Consider the following 9,876-nt stretch of genomic DNA (forward strand, 5'->3'; position numbering starts at 1 on the left):
TTGCTGCTTGAGTTTGGTGTCACTGAAAGTAGATACTATCGTGATCATTATTTAATAGACACTAATTAAGTGGGAGTCTTGATTTTCCTTAATCAGGTAAACAGCATAAGGCCTGAGAAACCTATCTTCAGCAAGTATCTCGTAGTGAAACAGGTTAAAGTTCATAAGATGTTCACAATTTACCGCACCATTGAAGAAACTTGCATTAATCTTGCGAATAAATTGATTTAGTAGTTCAATTTTCATGTCTCTATGCAACACTTCGTTTCTGACATAATAGTGGGCATTTGTGCTAATCCTAAGGAACTTGTTCTGCACTTTCTGAAGTTTCTCTATATCTTTTTCTGTGGCGGTAGCCCAGGCTGGCGCCGCATGTGTCATAATTGGTCTGATGGTACTAAAATACATTAGTCTTTTCTTATACAGATCCAATTTTGAAAATTTTTCTATAATTGGGTAGAGACATTTCATGACTCTTAGTGCATGGTTACGAACATTCTCAATATGTACAGTCCAGGTAAGTCGATTATTGATAGTTATGCCAAGATATTTCGCTTTATTGACAATTGGCACTGGTTCGTTAAACAGGAACAGTTCCTTTTTAAGGGGGGCATTCCTCTTTCTTTTTCTGATAATGAGGAGTTGGGATTTTGTGCATTAATCCGGACTTTTCAGCTTTTGCACCAGTTTTCAATGTAACTGACTGAATTGAGAGGTTTTCTTCCTTTTTATAAGATTTTTAAATCGCGCACGAGAACTTTCTGAAACTTTCTCGAAATCAAAAAGAGATATTTATTAAATGTTACATGCACGCGCTCTTGTATTCTCAATTTTCCGGCTTAGCTTTCTTTTAATATTCGTCACGCGCTGCACTGCGCGGAAAATAAAGCCATTTAATTTGCAATTCAACTAACGTTAATTATTTAAATACCAAATTCGTAACAGTATGTTAAACCTAAATGAAAATAATAACGATTCTCCGAGTTCTTAATTAGCATCTTTCCAGGTCGTTATGAAATTGTTTAAATCATTTGCCATACTATTGGTATGGCATTTGTACACTGCGAAGAAAAAAAAAAAAAAAAGACAGTTCCATATCTCCCGTTCTACTGGCCGATTGACGAAATTCAAATTGCGTTTTTCATGCCTCGAAAGCTCTACTAGAGATATATATTAGATTTATATATAGCTTTGTTCTAACATAGGCATTTTGATACAAAAGCGGACTTTTTCTGAAATGACATGCCAATGTTTTCCATATTACGATTCTACGACTCAAATTATGCCTAAATACAACATTCTGTAAAATTAAGTATGAAATTTAAGGAGAAATTCAAAAATTTATCTTTGATTTATTTTTTTCAGAAGTCAAACAACAAAAGGTTTTTGTAGGTATAACGCTGTTTTTTGTTGTTTGACTTCTGAATTAGTATTTATTCGGCGTGTTATTGTGTCTTAATTATTTTTTTCAGTTTGCGCCAAGAATAATTCACTTGGAGAACTTCTTAATTTATGGCAACCTATTTTCTTTCCCCTTTTTACATTGTGTATGAAAGGAAAAGCCACATCGTTCCTATAATTGTGCCAATCGGAAATTTTGAATAAAAAGCTCTAATTTTTTGCAGGTATGCTTAGAAATATATCTACTTTATGATGGTAAAAATTTTATAGGTTATAATTCAAAATTGTGTTCGAAAAATTTATAAAAATTATTTAATAATTCAAATTTTAAAAATAAATCATAAAAAAATGGATGAATTTTATTTGGAATATTATAATATAATAATATTATAAACTTCGAACTGTGAATGAAGCAATCAAGTAAGCGTAATAAAAAAAGAGATATTAATAAATGCATACTAATTTGAAGTAAAATTTAGGAGCTAATGTTTTGAAATTTTTTAAAAACTGCTCGTAGGATTTGAATAAAACTTGGCAGTTTGGCATAAGTTGAGTCGTAGAATCGAAATATGGAAAAAAATTGGCATCTCATTTCAGAAAAAATCCGATTTTGTGTCAAAATACTTATATTAGGACAGCCGCTATATATAAATCTAATATATATCCTAAATCACGCTTTCGAGACATATAAAACGCAAGTTGAATTTTGTTGATCGACCCAGTAGTACGGGATATATAGTAGTAGATATTATCAGGACTTGTGGTTCTCTTGATTTGCGTTGGAAACATGAATGGTCCTGAATAGGAACAGGGAGCTTACTCAAGCTATGTTCAAGAAGGTGTGAAGTAGACAACACAAGCATAAAAGGGTATACGAAACCCTTTATTTTCAATACTTTATAGATATTTCCGAACTTCGGAATACAGAGACCAACACTTGTGGTCTGAACGTAAGAATAAAAACTACTAACTAAAAGCTAACTTTGAATTAGTATACAAATGCCTAGCACTAAGACTGGCCTTTATTTAAAAAAGGTACGTACGCCGAGCTGCTAAAACTACGATACGTCTGCAAATATCAAGAGGCTAAACCTCTGGCCTTAAAAGCAACCAGCAACCGAGTGAAAACTCGTAAAACTACAGTGGCAAGCGGCTTGCTTTCTAAAAACTCCTTCTCTCTCTTGGCAAAAAGCCACAACTTAAGTACTTGGGTGTTAGCAAGACAATTTGCATAAACAAGTTAAAGCATTTAATTCCGGCCAGAAGTAGAAAATAAGAAGTGATAGTGCAGTTTTAAAATAAAATAAACGTTAGTAAAACTTAGGATCCTTACAATATATCCCAGTAGATCGGATACTATCTCATTTTTTTCGCAATGTACATACATTTCTTTTTAATCTTTTCCATATGCTAAACATAAATCATTTTGATACATAGGTGTTAAATTAAAAAAATTATTGCGTATCAATTTAAGTTTTCTGCAAATTTGTTTACAAAAAAAAAAAAAAAAAAAAAAAAATACATTCAAATATTCAAATTCAACTGGAATAAAATTTTAAACTATTTCTTTCTGATGCCATTCTTGAAAACCGAAACATGCAAAACTGCTTATAATTCTAATGATTTTGTTATGAGTTGCATACATGTCTTTATTTTTGACATTTTTCACAGATTATTAGTTTCAAATTATTGCATGCTTATCTTAGTTTTAAAAAGCTCTTCTGTATAGTAAAACTATTAAAAATTTAATTATATTTTCATTACATAAAAAGCGCATATGTAGAAGACGCTCTTAGTTCACAAAATCTCTTTTTTAAAAAAGTATGCACGATTTCTGCAGCAGTAAATGGTAAAGCTCATAAAAACTCTATGTTTGGGCATAGTTTTAATTTAGATCCTTTAATGTTTGTTAATTGTTTTTCCATGGAAGAATAAAATAATTTTCATAGAATTTTAAAGGAAATAAAATCTCAACTTTTAATAAAATTATTCAATAATATTCTATCATTGAATTTCATCTAATTTAATTTTATGAAAAATGAGTGGCAATACTTAATGCTCATTTATCTGGAATTCTAAAGATATTTCCGCTTTCAAATATTTGTGACTTTTTACTTGAATCTGTGTTGTAGGTGCGAAAAAAATGAAATTCTGAAGAAAGATTTCTTTTTCGAAAATCATTTTTTGAAAGTGTCGCTAATTTTAGATTTTTATCCGAAAAAAACTTAAATCTTATCTGCAAGTAAAGATAAAATAAAAGTATATTTCGAAATGCGTTTTAAGTTAGAGGTAAGAAATAAATAATAGTTATGCTCAAAATGTTTTAGTTCTATTTATATTAATTCTATTAATTTTATTTAAACATTTATCTATAGTGATTCTGTTGCATAGTTTGTAACATTTCTCATGTTTTCATCTGAGTTCTGATTTTTAATGTTAAGAATTAGTTTTAATTAATTTTAAATGTTGCTTCTAGAATAAAAACCTAAGAATGCCAATATTTAATGACCTATTTTGTACATTTTAGTAAACTTAATTATTTAAAATAAATTAAAAACATAAAGCAACTAAAATGAGCGTAAATAGTTTAAAATGTCAAGTTTCCTTTAGATTTCGACGCCTGACTAAATTACTTATTTTTTAACAGTATTAATTTTTCAGCAAACGGGATGAATCAGATCTAACGAATCTGTGGCTTTTTTATTTCTATCTTCTGTCACCCAATTGGAGTATTTATCCTTTTCGTAAAATTAAGTAAAAATCCCACTATTTATTAGAATAGCATTGTCCTGTCTTCTTTTATGTCTTCTTACACAGTACGTTGTTATTAAATACTGAGTTAGAAGACTTCTTCTCAAACTGGATGTATTAAGTTCAAGGGTCCATTCCAGTCTTGTAACTCATCGACAGTTTGTTTTAGGTATCGGAGAGGAAAGAATGTTCTGAATGAGAAGTCAATCGTCTATCTTTATATATACACATGAAACGAACTAATAAATACTTAAGAAGAGTTGCCGCAAATGCAAATGCAAAGAGAATAATAAGAGATTTAAGAATACAGCATTAGGAACAAGTGTTTTTTAGAGAGGTTGTATGGATCTAGCTGTTTTTTTTTTTTTTTTGGTGTGTATATATAAATATAAATATATATATATATTTCTCTAAATAAGGAAAAACAGGTTGAGTTGGCCGAGAGCTTATCTAAAAATTCTCGATTAAAAAAAAATCACTAGAAATTTTAAAAATTTTCTTTTCTTAATTGATATCGGTTGTCTTTATTAGGCATCCTATGTTAATTAAGGATAATGGTATTTCCTTCCTTGAAGTACGAATCAACCACGATGTCCATTCTTGGAAATGGATGCTCTTAAATTTTCTGTACATTTCGTGTACAATTTTTTTATATGTTTGTATTAAATATAGTGTTGGATACTTAATCTTAGTTACATAAAATATACTTTAAAATAAAGAGATTTATTTGTACTTAATCTTAACTCTTTAGCTTCAGATAGTTTAATGATTGAATGAAAATCAAAATTAATCATCAATTGAAAATACGATGTTGACGGCGTTAGATGGAAGATTTATTTGACGACAAATGTAAAGATGATAATCAGTGAACTGTGGTAGCTTATTTGAATACTGAAAGAGGTAACGTTCAAACATCGCCAATAATCGTAAGAGTACCTTCAACTAAAGGATAATATATATGGTACTGTTCGGTTTCGAGGGTAATGGTACCCTCGGTTTCGAGCATGGAGGTAAGAAAGGTCTTACTTCTTACTTCCATGGTTTCGAGAGTATTCGGTTTCGGTTTAAATGGGCGCGTTTGCTAGATTTGGCGTTTTTGCGTATACATTTTTGCTGCAATTTTTTTACGGCCCTCAAAACTGAATAGTACCACATATATCAATTTAATTTAAATAAATGTACTTTGTCTGGATATTTCTCGAAACATTTTTATGATAACCGATTTCTAAACACTTTTACTAAAGTATTAAAATGTAATTAGTAAAAAAAATTGATAAGCTTTCCCAAACATTTAACATTTAGAAAATGATTATAAATAAATCAACTTGTCATTTTTCATTGCATCATGAAACTCATGTTGTTAGAGCAAAACAGGTACATTAAAAAATGTTCTTTTATTTTTCTCTGATTTATATTATAATACGTAATTTTTTTGTGCTTTTGCACATTCTGCAGATTTTTTTTTAATTAATAAAATAAATAGTACATGCTTGTCATTTTTAACTATTTTCTTTTCGGCAGGCTACGTTAAGCTTATAGTTACGAATTTAGAACTTTTAAGCTAATGTTTTCTTTAAATTAAGTAACAACTCAGGTTTCATTATGCATATGGCAAGATATTGAAAAAGGAAACTAACACATGCATTCATCACAATGGTTGTTTTAACAGCTTACGCTTCGTTAAAATTAATAAAGATCAGTTTAATCAAGATAAATCAAGATCTCATTTAAAGAAAGCAAAAATTTAAGCGTAATAATTCTGACTTCGGTTGCAAACTTTAGTTTTGCTTTCTAATTTCTACTGCATTTTTTTATGATAAGAAATATAGCTTTGAAATCTGTTTTTTAGAAAGTATATATTTTAAAAACTAGGTTTGTAAGAAATTAAAGACCACTTGTGCCAGATTCATACCAATCGTGCTCTTGTAGTATAGCCAATTTTTTAAATCGTTATCCATTCTTATTTCATCACACCCTTAAATGTTGAGAAACGTGTGATTATACCATCGTCGCTTTATTTATTGATCGATAGTAATATCAAAATCATTAGCTGAAACTCTTAGTTTTGTTCACACCAACTGAGCTGCTCCATCAACATGGCGAGGATAATGTTTTTAGACCGTAAAGCTTATAATTTATTAACCTGAGAGAGAGATCTGGCTCCGTGACATGTGTTGCTTGTGCAGAAATTTTTCTTTTCAGTAAACAATACTATCTTAGAGGGCGACATCACCAGTTTCATAAAAACCGTAAATACTTATGTTCTTATTCCCATCTAGAAATTTTTGTACTCTTCTGTTATCAGAAGAGGATTCAGAAATGTGCATATATATGAATGCATGTGTCGATTATAGTGTTCATGTATGCATGTGTACCTAATGTGTATGTGTGTGTACACACACACATATACATACACGCACATACATACAATTACATATGTACGTACGTACATACACACATTTCTGAATTCGGACCACGATAACAGAATAGTGCCGATATTTTACTGTTGCTAAAACTAATTTTTCAAGCTTTCTTCCAATGCAGTTTAAAATAACCATCAGATAAATTAACTTAAAATGCATTAAATTGAACGTGGTGTGAAGGCATTCATTACTTCTAATTAATATTTGTGGAGTTCATCGTCAATATTCCTTCATCTTCTCGTAATTGAGCACATCAGTTCAAACATCGATTCTGTACAAAACTTACATAATATGTCATTTTGCTTGAAAATGCGTTTTATGCCATATTATATTTTCTTCAAAATAGAAGTAAAAAATTCTGATTAAAAAAGAGCAGCTGGATTTGAAGAGAACACTTGATTAGTAGCTCTGTATACTAACGATCGCATTCAGCAAAAGGAGTTCTCCATTCACATATATATTTCCTTCAAGATTTTCTAAAATTGTGCAAAATTTGGGCTAAATCGGTCAGACCGAGCTTTTAAGCTCGCCTTGTAGAACTATGTATGGAACAAAGAACTGACAGTACATTTGGAAAGAGAAAAGGGAAAAAAACTCCCATGAAAGTAGAAGGAAATTCTACTAAACAAGAATTGGCAGTTACGAAAAGAGCTGCAAGTAATAAGGAATCTCAGAAAACAGAGAAACACCAAGTCATCCCGAAATTTCAGACATTTTGAGAGAAACAATAAATACTTCTTCTTTACTTCTTCCTTTTCTTCTTTTTTCCTCTCCTTCTTCTCCTTCTCCTTCCTTCCCTTTCTCGGCCTTAACACAAAGCCTCAGCTCGGGCTTGAACTCAAAATAAGAAATAAGAACTAAATTAAAACTAAGAGACTTAACCGAAGATAATACAATTATCTAACGTAGTTGCTCCCGAATTTAAACTAGCCGGCGAGTATTAAAAGGCGCGTAATATACAGCCGAGAATAACAGCTTCAAGAGAGATATAGCCCGATGGCAAGCACATGCTACTCAGGATTCCTGGCTCTCTCTCTCTCGAAGTAAGTTGAACTTTCCTTAAATATTACTTCTAACTCGTTTGCATTCAAGGCGATTCTAAAAACTCATTCTGGTAGGGAGTTGTAAGTGAAAACAAGAATTGATAGAAAAGCACATTAAAATTAAAATGACTTTTATAAAATTAAAATATACCTTACATAGTATCATTGAAAAAAGATCTTTTATCAACTACACAATAAAAATATTTCCAGTCTTCAGTGTTAAGCAGCTTAAGGTAAGAAACATCACTGAAGAGTAAAAATTTTATATGCTCTTTTTTGAGCTGTAGTCGGCAAATAAAAGAAAGGGTATCTACAAGATCAAGACTTTGAAGAATTTATAGGAGAAAATAAACGAAGTTTCACATTGTTTAAATTTAAACAGATTAAAGATTTCAGTATTTCTAGATATTTAAAATGCACAAAGGCAACTGACGTAACTTGAAGAGAAAAGAAAAAGCTACTTGCTTGCGATATCAAAGTGACGCCATCGATGTTCTAAGTTTCCGAAATTCAGAATTCTGATAAAAAATATGATATGCTCTTAAATAAAATAAAATAAAATTTAAAAGTTGAAAAGGATCGGATATGAAAGAAAATACCTCTCTCAACATAGAAGTTCTCCCGATGTTTTTGAGCCACAGAGTTGCCCGTTAAATTAAATTCTTTCCATGCTTTGAAAACCCTCAGTTAGGGAATTTCCTTTTCTCTTAGATTCCTTTAGATTTAGAGATTTCCTTTAGAGAGTTTTCCTTTAGATTCTTAGTACTTACTAACAAATTCTTGATTTAATTCAGTAAAATGTGTTGTTAAATATGAAGGATAAGAACACTTGTAAGTTTAATGCCTTAATATATTTACCTTACAGATTTGGATTTCATTGGCATGCATAATGTTGAGTTGCTGCTTTTTTTCAACGGTATTGGCACAGGAAGAAACTCCTCCAGATCCTGCCGGAACTGGTGCCCCTGGTACTGCTGCTCCTGGTGCAGCGAGTCCCGGAGGAGGAAGTACCCTTCATGGTTCAGTGATGTACTTCAATCTCATATCTCAAGCAGTTCTGAGAATGCTTGTCTTCATTGTTGCTCTGCATGCGTATAAGCGAATATTCTAATCAAAGATATAGTTTGGTTTCTTGAAGGAAGGAATGAACATTGGGCTATTCGGATTTCTCAAAATTGTTCCACCTGTTTGCTTAGTGCCTTTGTTGCACTTTGTTATTGTACTTTGAACTGTAATGGAATGTCTTTTAAAGCTACTGACAAATAGTATTTTATTCCATGTACGTATTTTTGACTTAAAATGTATACCGGTTTGGGACAAAGTTATTCATTAAATTAATTCTGCTCAGATTTTTCTAAATTATTACATGCTTTATTTTTAATAACAACCAGTCTATATGAAATGGTGCACTGAGAAGTTTAAATTACTGTGCAAAATTTTGAATATTAATATTTATAATGCAGTCATGCTTCCTAAAACTTTATAAACTCTTTTTGAAAACGAAAAATTTATGACGGATGAAAAGGTATCACGTATACTTATCAAATTATTAATTCATATTCCACATTAATTTAATCAGAGATAAGACATGTTTAAGGCAAATTATGAATTCTTATGTTATTAATCTTAGAAAGCCATTTCGCATAGTAATATTAGTAATAGCATACCCTCTAAGCTCAAATGACATGCTTTTATATAAGACGAAGCAGTTATTTTACATAGTCACATAATTTAAGTACATATAATTTATTTCTTATCAAAATTTTATTTCGTATTTTTAATGGAAAATTTAACAACCTATATTTTTATTTGCATAGTGCATGGATAAGCTATAAAATAAATTGCGTAGTCCATATTATTTTATTTTTCTGAAACAAAGGCATTATGATTTGAAGCTGTTTTGGGAATTTTCATGAATATTTTCCTTAATTTTTTATTAAAATATATAGTAATTCTTATTTTAGGTACTTAATATTTTTAGAAATTAAAAATGAAGTTTCTGTATGAATATTTCTTCTTTGTGAATTCAAATTACTCTGAAATTATTCTATTTAAGCAATTAAAATGCGATGTCAATTCTTTATGTGAATATAAAGTTCTGAAAATGTCGTCTATTAGTTTTCAAAGGTACTAAAAATAACAGCCCTTAAAAAGCACTGTAAGGTTAAGAAGCACTTAAAGCTATTTACAGTCATACAGGCGTAATTAAGTAAAACCTTTTACAAGATGGTTAATGCCCTTAATCTTACAATAAAGAA

The 9,876-nt window shown here is 30.4% G+C and overlaps 1 long non-coding RNA gene across 1 annotated transcript; it reads left to right on the forward strand.

The window, feature by feature from the left end:
- Positions 1–3,490: 3,490 nt before the first annotated feature.
- Positions 3,491–8,965, forward strand: LOC146997762 (uncharacterized). Its single transcript, XR_015040529.1, has 2 exons — positions 3,491–3,690; positions 8,484–8,965. It is a non-coding gene; the product is annotated as an uncharacterized LOC146997762 (long non-coding RNA).
- The last annotated feature ends 911 nt before the right edge of the window (positions 8,966–9,876 follow it).

The sequence above is a fragment of the Stegodyphus dumicola genome, chromosome 4, assembly GCF_044657685.1.
Source record: "Stegodyphus dumicola isolate Sdum_Otavi_A_Nest chromosome 4, ASM4465768v1".
NCBI classification, from domain to species: domain Eukaryota; kingdom Metazoa; phylum Arthropoda; class Arachnida; order Araneae; family Eresidae; genus Stegodyphus; species Stegodyphus dumicola.